Source organism: Amblyraja radiata, chromosome 18 (assembly GCF_010909765.2).
Source record: "Amblyraja radiata isolate CabotCenter1 chromosome 18, sAmbRad1.1.pri, whole genome shotgun sequence".
Classification (NCBI taxonomy): Eukaryota; Metazoa; Chordata; class Chondrichthyes; order Rajiformes; family Rajidae; genus Amblyraja; species Amblyraja radiata.
Window position 1 is genome coordinate 5158826 of NC_045973.1, and position 11408 is coordinate 5170233.

Consider the following 11408-nt stretch of genomic DNA (forward strand, 5'->3'; position numbering starts at 1 on the left):
CTTTAACCTTGTAGCAGTTCAGAGGACATGAAATTGTATCCTGTGGCTCATTGAAAGATGTTCCAAGAAATTTGTGCCAAAAAGTTGGGTTTGAGGTGTCGGGAGCTTGTGACTTGCCACAGGATATCCAGTTTCTGACCTGCTCTTGCAATCATAGTGTTTATGAGTATGGTCCAAGCTGAGTCCCGTGGTGGTGAGGGATTTCAAAGTGGTATGCCGTTGATTATCAAAGGTAGATTGTTAGACACTCTCTCTTTCTTTGTAGTCGCTCTCTCTCTTGCACTCTCTCTAGCTCTCTCTGTCCCCTTCTCTCTGTCTCTCTGTAGTCTCTCTCTCTCTCTCGTGCTTTTGCTCCCACTCTCTGTCTGTCTGTCTCTCTCTGACTGTCTCTCTTTCTCTGACTCTCTGTCTCTCTCTCTCTGACTCCCTCTCTGTCTTCCTCTCTCAGTCTCTCTCAATTTCAATTTCAATTTAAAAACTTTATTGGCATGATAAAAACATTGTTATATTACAAAAGTATAAAACATGACATAAATATTTAAAATGCATAAGTATAAATACAAGTATACAGTGCATGGATACATATGTCCCTGTACATAAACTCGCAATAGGCCTATAGCCCTTTATTGATTGCTACACGTTCCTGCAGCTGTAAGCAGTACAACACAATAGCAAGTTTAGCAATTCAATATTAATTTCTTAGTGTCAGTTAGTGTCAATTAGTGTGTGCATACCTATGTGCGTGTTGGTCATCCTCTCTCTCTCTCTCTCTCTCTCTCCCTCTCTCCCTCTCTCCCTCTCTCCCTCTGTCTCTCTCCCTCTGTCTCTCTCCCTCTGTCTCTCTCCCTCTGTCTCTCTCTGTCCCCTGTCTCTGCCCCCCTCTCTCAGTCTCCCTCTCTCTGTCTCTCTCTCTGTGTCTGTCTCTCACTGTGTGTCTCCCTCTCTGTGTCTGTCTGTCTCTCTGTCGGTCGCTCTGTCTCTTTGAGATTGCAATGCTATGGCACATTTGTGGTCAAATGAAACATCCCATTTTGTAGACCATGCCTGAATGTTGTGTTAATCTGGGTGCAGACAGGCATGGATTCTTCACCTGGAAAATAGGAATTAAACATTGTACAACCATCAATGAACATCACTATTCTGATTATATTGTGAACGTAGATTCAAGAGAGTCAAGAGAGTTTGTCATGTGTCCCAGATAGGACAATGAAATTCTTACTTTGCTTCAGCACAACAGAATATAGAAGGCATGAATACAGAACAGATCAGTGTGTCCATATACCATTGTATACATATATACACACATGAATAAATATAACAGATAAAGTGCAAATAAACAGATAATGGGCTATTAATGTTCAGAGTTTTGTTTGAGTTGAGTTCAATAACCTGATGGCTGTGAGGAAGGAAGAAGCTGTTTCTGAACCTGGACGTTGCAGTCTTCAGGCTTCTGTACCTTCTACCTGAAGGTAGCGGGGAGATGAGTGTGTGGCCAGGATGGTGTGGGTCCTTGATGATGCTGCCAGCCTTTTTGAGGCAGCGACTGCGATAGATCCCCTCGATGGTAGGGAGGTCAGAGCCGATGATGGACTCTGCCGCTGTTTACTACTTTTTGTAGTCTTTTTCGCTCATGGTCACTCAAGTTGCCGAACCAAGCCACGATGCAAGATGATATATGAAACAGTTAAAAATGATTGGGCCCAGGACATCCCGGAGAAACTCCTGCAACCATGTCCTGGGGGGTTTTTGAGTGGTTTTCTGCAACCAGAACCACAACTCTCTCCCATTTTGCACAGTGCAAGTCCTCCCCAGGGTATGACAGGTGTCCTATCCTGAGATAGACACGAAATGTTAGAGTAACTCAGCGGTTTCCCTTTCCCCTGACTAGTCTGAAGAAGGGTCTCCCATTCTTCTTTCCAGAGATGTTACCTGTCCCATTGAGTTATTCCAGCATTTTGTGTCTATCTATGGTTCAATGTTAGCTATGGAGGAGGTGACTAGGCGGCGAACAATCAGTAATATTTAATCAGGCGGACAGTAGAACAAACCAAGAAGGGGGAGGGATGGAGAGAGAGGGAATCAATATTCAGACCACTGGGGTGTAAGCTGCCCAAGCTAAATATGGGGTGCTGTTCCTCCAATTTGTGTTGCACCTCACTCTGACAGTGGAGGAGGCCCTGGACAGAAAGGTCAGTATGAGAATGGGAGCAGGTTAAAGTGTTTAGCAACTGGGAGATCAGGTAGGTTAAGGCGGACTGAGTGGAGGTGTTCAGCGAAACCATCGCTGAGCCTACGCTTGGTCTCGCCAATATATAGGAGTCCACACCTGGAATAGCGAATACAGTAGATGAGGTTGAAGGAGTTGCAAGTGAACCTATGCCTCACCTGAAAGGACTGTTGGGGTCCTAGGACGGAGTCAAGGGAGAAGGTACAGGGACAGGTGTTGCATCACCTGCGTTTGCAGGGGAAAATACCTGGGGAGGGTGTGGTTTGGGTTGGAAGAGATGAGCTAACCAAAAGTTGTGGAGGAAATGTTCTGCAGAAAGGGGTGGAGATGGGAAGATGTGGCTAGTGGTGGGATCCCGTTGGAGGTGGCGAAAATGTCAAAGGATTATGTGTTGTAAGCGACGGCTGATGGGGTGAAAGGTGAACTAGGGGGACTCTGTCCCTGTTGCGACTGGGGGAAAGAGGAGCAAGAGCGGAGCTGCAGGACACCGAGGAAAACATTGTGAGGGCCTCATGAATGATGGAAAAGGGGAATTCCCATTCTCTAACGAATGAGGACATCTCGGATGTCCTGGTTTGGAACCCCTCGTCTTTAGCACAGATGTGGCGCAGATGGAGGAATTGGGAGCAGCGGATAGAGTCTTTGCAGGAGGCGGTGGGAAGAAGTGTAGTCTAGATAGCTGTGGGAGTCAGTACGTTTATAAAAGATGTCAGTCGATAGTCTATCTCCTGTGATGGAGACAGTGAGATCAAGAAACGGAAGGGAGATGTCGGAGATGGTCTGTATGAATTTGAGGGCAGGATGGAAATTAGTAGTGACGTTGATGAAGTCCTAACCTGAGAACTGTTCATAACCCGAACATTTCGCAAGTTGGAAATGCAGCCAAGCAGCAACATAGTAAATAAAAACAAAGACCAACCAAGGACAGCATGCGGTTCCACAAAGGTATCTAACTCAACCGTTCAGATAGTCTCCTCAACCGAGTTCCCACATGACAGAGGATGCCTGCAGTCCATTGGAGCCGGCAAACCCATCCCACTGGTCTCAAGTATTCACTTATAGGTGAGTGCTGAACATAAGAGAGAAAACAGGGAATTATAGACCAGTTAGCCTGACATCAGTGGTGGGGAAGATGCTGGGGTCAATCATAAAAGTTGAAATAGCAGCACATTTGGATAGCAGTAACAGGATCGGTCCGAGTCAGCATGGGTTTACGAAGGGGAAATCAAGCTTGACTAATCTTCTGGAATTTTTTGAGGATGTAACTAGGAAAATGAACAAGGGAGAGCCAGTTGATGTAGTGTGCCTGGACTTTCAGAAAGCATTTGATAGAAACAGAGGAAATTAGTGGGCCAAATTAGGGTATTGGGGGTAGAGTGCTGACATAAATAGAAAATTCATGGGCAGACAGGGAACAAAGAGTAGGGATTAACAGGTCCCTTTCAGAATGGCAGGCAGTGACTAGTAGGGTACCGCAACGCTCGGTGCTGGGACCGCAGCAATTTACAATATACATCATTGATTTAGATGAAGGGATTCAAAGTAACATTAGCAAATTTGCAGATGATACAAAGCTGGGTGGCAGTGTGAACTGTGAGGCGGATGCTATGAGAATACAAGGTGACTTGGACAGGTTGGGTGAGTGGACAGATGTATGGCAGATGCAGTTTAATGTGGATAAATGGAGGTTATCCACTTTGGTAGCAAAAACAGGAAGGCAGATTATTATCTAAATGGTGTAAAGTTGGGAAAAGGGGATCTGGGGGTCCTTGTTTATCAGTCAATGAAAGTAAGCATGCAGGTACAGCAGGCAGTGAAGAAAGTGAATATCATGTTGGCCTTCATAACAAGAGGAGTTGAGTACACAATACACAATACAATTTATTTGTCACTTGAACCTCATAGAGGCTCAAATGAAATGTTGTTTCTGCAGTCATACACACATGAAAAAAAAGACCCAAGACACAACACAATTTACACAAACATCCATCACAGCGCATCTCCTCCTCGCTGTGATGGAAGGCAAAAAAACGTATCTCTCCCCTGCACTCCCCATTCCCCTCCCGATGTCAGAGTCAAAGCCCCCGGCGGGCGATGGCAATTGTCCCGCGGCCATTAAAGCCACGCCGGGCGATGCAAGGCCACGCTCCGGGTCTTGTTGTTGGAGCCCCCGGCGGGCTCTAGCCAAGTCCCGCAGCCGTTGAAGCCGCGCCAGGCGGTGATGTAAGGCCCCGCTCCAGGTCATCCTCGACCCCGCGACTCGGGCGGGTGAAGTCGCCGTTGCAGAAGTCTCGAAAAGCGGTCTCCCAGAGGGACCCGCGTACTCCCGATATTACTGTCTGCCAGACCTGCGGTAAGCCTCCGAATCTCCGGGGGTCGGGTCACAGCAGCGCGCCACCACAGCTCCACCCGCTCCGGACTCGGCCAGCTCCATGATGGTGAGTAGTTCTGCAGCTCCGTGACTGGAGCCCCAGGACGTTCCTGCTGGAGGCCGCTCCACGTTGCAGCCCCAACGACAACGGAGACCCGACAGGGAAAAGGTCGGGTTCTCCGTGCAGGGGAAAGATTTTAAACGTTTTCCCCCCCATCCCCCGCCCCCCCACACACACACACACACACATACACAAAAAGACAAACGGACTGCAGTGGCCGCTGCGACGTGAGTCGCGCCGCCCACCGGTAGCTGTGTGGAATATAGGAGCAAAAAGGTCCTCTGCAGTTGTATAGGGCCCTAGTGAGACCACACCTGGAGTATTGCGTGCAGTTTTGGTCCCCTAATTTGTGGAAGGACATTATTGCTATTGAGGGAGTGCAGCGTAGATTTACAAGGTTAATTCCTCGGATGGCGGGACTGTCATATGCTGAGAGAATGGAACGGCTGGGCTTGTATACTCTGGAGTTTAGAAGGATGAGAGGGAATCTTATTGAAACATATAGGATTATTAAGGGTTTGGACACGCTAGAGGCAGGAAACATCTTCCCGATGCTGGGGGAGTCCAGAACCAGGGGCCACTGTTTAAGAATAAGGGGTAAGCCGTTTAGAACGGAGATGAGGAAACACTTTTTCACACCAAGAGTTGTGATTGTGGAATTCTCTGCCTCAGAGAGCGGTGGAGGCTGGTTCTCTGGATACTTTCAAGAGAGAGCTAGATAGGGCTCTTAAAGATAGCGGAGTCAGGGGATATGGGGAGAAGGCAAAAACGGGGTACTGATTGGGGATGATCAGCCATGATCACATTGAATGGCTGGAAGGGCCGAATGGCCTACTCCTGCCCCTATTAAATAAATAAATAAATAGATAGATAAATAGATGACTAAATGTTGGTGAGGCAGCATCTATGGAGCGACTGCAGTTTGAAGAAGGGGTTTGACCCGAAACGTTGCCTATTTCCTTTGCTCTATAGATGCTGCCTCACCCGCTGAGTTTCTCCAGCATTTTTGTCTATCTTCGATTTTCCAGCATCTGCAGTTCCTTCTTTAACTAAATAAGTTGGGTTTGGCAACCTGGGGAGAACCTGCATATCTCCAGCCTCTGGGGTTTATTCCCCTTAATGTCTATTAACTTCATTTTTACCAGGAATCTTTGACGCCACAGTCGGTCAAATGCCTCTTTAACATCAAGAGCAGCCACAGTCATCTCACCTATGGAACTTAGCTCTTTGGTTCATTTTTGGACCAAGGTTGCATATGAAGTCAATAGTCAAATAGTTCAGTTGAAACCCAAACTGGGCATCTGTGCGTAGGTTATGTTGTATTTTTTCTCACTCCGTGAACTAGCCTGGAGCAGTTTTCTTTCTTATATTGCTCTTAAGTAAGCCAGTATTTAAGTAGCAGCAATGCCAGGATTTTTTCGTTCAGATGGGATGAGCAGTAACTTGAGAGCATTTATCCATCAATGCAAACCATGTCATGGTGCCAGTCACTGATTGCTGAACTTGGATCAGTTGCACTGCTTCAAAGTCATATTTTGGCTTGCAGCTTTCCATATCTCATTCTCAAGCGCACACCAGTGCTGTTGAAGCTCTCATCTATGCTTTATAAATCCAATAGTTCCAATTTTGTTTTGGCTTGGCATCCATTCTTTTCCCTCTAAAAACCATAGCAAATTTACAACCCGGCTACAGATACCCTATAGTGTAATAAGTTCCATTAACATCATATTCCTTGTCCCCTTCCAGTGCTTTCAAATTTAAATCCCCATAGATCTGTTTATTTTAGTCATCAGGCTGTCTATGTAGCTTACAACTCTTGTCCACCTTCTATTTCACAGGCTCAGACTTTATTTTAGGTCTCGTGCTTTATAATTGTTGCCCCAAACCTCTCTATTTATTCACCTATTTTTCACTAAGCTTTAAGTTACTGCTTTTGGTACATTTATTTCTGAGTGTCAGTGAAACATCTTAGGGCTTTTTTTCTCTTTTAAGAGCAACTTCTAAATGGGGCTATTTTAGTTAATCATGCCTCAAAATTATGTATTAAATATTTACATGGCATATTTTATACATTTCTGGCCTCAATTGACCATGGCAGCGTATGTTCAAAGAGTTACTGACATCTTTCTAATTATTTCTTGTATCAAACTCTTGCAGGGACTGGAGGGGTATGGATCATGTGCAGACAGATGAGATTAGTTCATCTTGGCATCATGTTCAGCACAAACATTTGGGCCGAAGGGCCTGTTTCTGTGGTGTACTTTTCTATGTTCTACAGTGCCCTCCATAATGTTTGGGACAAAGACCCGTCATTTATTTATTTGCCTCTGTACGCCACAATTTGAGATTTGTAATAGAAAAAAATCACATGTGGTTAAAGTGCACATTGTCAGATTGTAATGAAGACCATTTTTATACAATTATTTTCAACATGTGGAAATTACAACTGTGTTTATACATAGCCCCCCCATTTCAGGGCACCATATTGCTTGGGACACAGCAATGTCATGTAAATAAAAGTAGTCATGTTTAGTATTTAGTTGCATATCCTTTGTAAGCAATGAATGCTTGGTCTATGATTCATGGACATCACCAGTTGCTGGGTGTCTTCTCTGATGATGCTCTGCCAGGCCTGTATTGCAGCCATACCGTATGCTTGTTTTGGGGGCTAGTCCCCTTCTCCTTCTTCTTCTTGTAGGATTCCGGCAGTGTAGACGCTGCTAAGCGTATTACTGCCCTCCACAGGTCAAAGTTTGAACTAAATCCTTACATACAGTCCTGTAACTTGCAGGAATTGAAGAACAGCCCTGGATATCAGTTGATGTTTCTCACTGTGTCCAAACAAAGATGAAACAGAAAAAGCCTCAACTCCAAGTCCTGTCAGTCTAACAAACAATACTTCTCTTTCTACCCTGTACTTTTTACATTCTAGGAAAACATGCTTAACTGTCTCATTACTCCCACATTCACACAAGCCAGAAACATGTTTCCCTACAATGCACAAATAGTAATTTAACCCACAGTGTCCCAACCTCAATCTACACAGTTTAACTGAGTCCCTACGGGACAAAGATGTACAGAAACATATTTTCCTAACTTCAGATTGTATAGAAAAGTAGTGTCTACCCCTGACTTCCATTTCCCATCCTCTCTGCCATTCTTTTGTTAAGCCCTCTTTAATTATTTCTCTCAGTTCCACTCTCCCCAATAATACATGGATATCTATTTCTCTTCTTAAACTCTCCTTTGCTATGAGGTCCACCTGCTCATTCCCCCTCACCCCAGCATGCCCGGGAACCCAGCAAAAAGTGATGTTACACGCAAACCCAATTCTAAAAAACACACTCAAGATTTCATTTAGAATGTCAGGACGTGCTTTAGATTTCCCTACTCTTAAAGTTTCAAGAGCAGCTGCAGAATCAGAACAGATAATGACTTCACTAAAACTGGCTTCCTCAATCCACCCATTGAATTGCCATTAATTCAGTCGTGAGAACAGAGCTTCCATCAGAAATGCGCCGGCCAATCTTCAACCCAAGCTGCTCCACATACACTCCAAACCCAGCTCTCCCACTAACTGGATCTTTAGATCCATCTGTAAAAACAATCAAAGTGCTCTCACTGATTGAATTAAGATATTCCACTATTCTTGGAGTCACCTCGCGCTTATCTTTTTCCTGAAGAAAAGCAAGCTCAATAAACAGTTCAGGAAGAACCCAATAGGGCACAGGTAGCCATATTGTATGCTCTATAATACCCCCTTGTTCCAAACCCAGCTTCTTAGCCCACTGATTTATAATGACAAAAAATGTGTTATATTTGTTACCATCATCTACCTCTTGCAACAAACACCTTGCTGGGAAGGTATCATTACACCCACAAAGTTTAGCCCAGTAATGTAACCCTAGCTTAATGCGCCTTAACCATAAGGGCATTTCTCCCATTTCAACAATCAGGGCAGGGACTGGGGAAGTCCTGAAGGCTCCACAGCAAAGCCTCAAAGCCTTTGCCTGCAACACATCTAGCCTAGCCAGAACAGTTTTAGACGCAGACCCATACACAAAACACCCATAGTCAACAGAAGATCTGATCATGGCCTGATAAATTAGCAGCATTGTCTCCCTGTTGGCCCCCCACTCACACCCAACCAGACTTCTCATAACATTCAGAACTTTTCCACACTTCAACACAATTTTACCTACATGCACAGCCCAAGTCATACGCTCTTCAAACCAAACACCCAAAAACTTAAAAACCTTTACCTTCTCCAATAGAGACCCATACATATACAGCCCTAACTTAGGTAACTTTCTTTTAAAACCAAATACCATATATTTAGTCTTAGAGGCAGATATTTTAAAGCCCCATGTGTTCCCCCATTCCTCTACAGACACTAACACTCTTTGAATCTGTTTTAAAACAAACTCTACATTACGACCTCTTTTCCAGATGGCCCCGTCATCTGCAAACAAAGACAGACCAAATCCTCTCTCTAATTTACAAAATATGTCGTTTATCATGATATTAAATAAAACTGGACTGATAACACTTCCCTGCGGGGTTCCATTCTCTATTTCTACAGTCTCTGAGCTGACACTACCAACCATTACTTGTATTGTTCTATTCAATAAAAAATCCTTAATCCAGTTGAACATTCGTCCCCTGACTCCCAAGTCAAAAATTTTAATCATTAATCCCTCCTTCCACAAAGAATCATATGCCTTCTCAATATCAAGGAATACACTCACTACTGTTTCCTTGCTTCTAAATGCCCTTTTAATTTCCTGATCCAAAACTGATACAGACTCCATTGTAGACCTTCCATTCCTAAAGCCATTCTGTACATCAACAAGTAGTCCTCTGGTTTCTAAAAAATAAACTAGTCTGTTGGTTACCATCCTCTCCATAATTTTACAGAGCACTGCTGTGAGCGCTATAGGGCGATATGAACTAGGGTCAGATGCCTCTTTGCCTGGTTTTAAAATAGGGACCACGACTGCATGTTTCCATTCCTTTGGTAAATAACCCTCTGCCCACACAGTATTAAACAAAGCTAAGATTTCATCAAGTACAATATCATCCAGATGTTTAAATAACTCATACGACAACCTATCTCTCCCCGGGGTGGTATTTGCCCCAGACATAATTGCATCCTTCAACTCTTTTATGGTAAAAAACAGATTAAAGGTATTATCATTTACTAAACTCCTCTCCAGCTTCCACTGATTAACTGCCATCAGCTCAGTTCTCTTTCTACACCTCTCCACTCCCATGCTCTCTGATCTATGCACTGCTTGAAAACTGTCAACACACATGTCTGCTTTTTCCTTATTGGAGACTGCTACCACCTCACCCTTCTGCAACACTGGTAACAAACTTCTTTTGTATACTCCTGACATTCTACGCACAGCTGACCACAAATGCCTTACTGGAGTTTCCGGGCCTAGCGTACCACAAAACTTCCTCCAACTATTCCTCTTTGCATCCTTTACAACTCGTCTTGCTACTGCCCTTAGCCGCTTGTACTCCATTGCATTGACCAAAATTGGATACTTTCTTAATTTTCGATAGGCTATATTCCTATTCCTTACAGCTTCATCACATTCTTTATTCCACCAAGGAACAGACATACGGGACCTAGGTTCCTGCTTCACAGGAATAGTACAACAAGCTGCCTCATGAATCATGAGACTAATGGAAGTATTCCAACTATCTACAGAACCCTCACTATTAACCTCTCCAACTAAACTTAGAGCCTTCTCTTGGAATTTATCCCATTTGGCCTGAAAAAAGTTATATCTAGGGACTTTCTTTTCCACTTCTCTCCTCAAATCCCTACCAAACCTACATAAAATTGGATAATGATCACTACCCAGTGTATATCTATCCATTACATCCCATTCACCAATTCTTGCTAAATTTGATGAAGCAATTGATAAATCTATGTGGCTGCAGGTGTTTCTCACAATATTATACCTAGACGGCCTTCCATCATTTAACAATACCAACTCATACTTGTCTAGAAATTCTTCAACAATAACACCATTTTTATCCCTGTGATCACTACCCCATAAAGGATTATGCGCATTAAAGTCTCCGATCCATATAACAGGACACCTTACCTTCTCCATTATCTCATCAAAATCTGACAATATCAAGGGTTGACAGGGGTTATAATAATTTATCACAGTGATAGAATTCTGGCCGCTCCTAACTTCCACAGCCAAAACCTCAAGATTAGAATTAATGTCAACTTTCCTATACTGCAACCCAGTCTTAACAAAAGTTGCACAACCCCCACCTGATCTATCAGACCTATCTACTCGCACACATTCATAACCTGGGATTACAAAATCTAGACAGGGCTTTAACCATGTCTCTTGGATACATATTAGTTCTGGTGCTTCTTTAAATTCATCAACAAATCTCTTTAACTCTTGACCGTTTCCAATCAGACTCCGGGCGTTCCATTGAAGTATATAAAACATTATGGTGTTAATGAGGATCCCCATCATCCACCTCACTGACATACTCCATACTGCTAGCTCTCGACAACTGTGACCTCTCCATACACTGACTCTCCGTCATGTATTGATGCAACTTTTCTGGCAACTGCTTTACACTGAGGAACCTTTCAGCTGCCCCCACCACTAACCTGATGATATCTGACCGGTTAGCTGCTTTCTTAGCTCCTACCAGCACATCAGAAACAAAAGACAGAAATGACTCCTTATTAAAAATCAACATGT

The 11408-nt window shown here is 43.9% G+C and overlaps 1 protein-coding gene across 1 annotated transcript in view; it reads left to right on the plus strand.

The window, feature by feature from the left end:
- ptprg (protein tyrosine phosphatase receptor type G) overlaps positions 1-11408 on the plus strand; it is a 535498-nt gene that overhangs the window by 346410 nt on the left and 177680 nt on the right. The window lies entirely within an intron of this gene.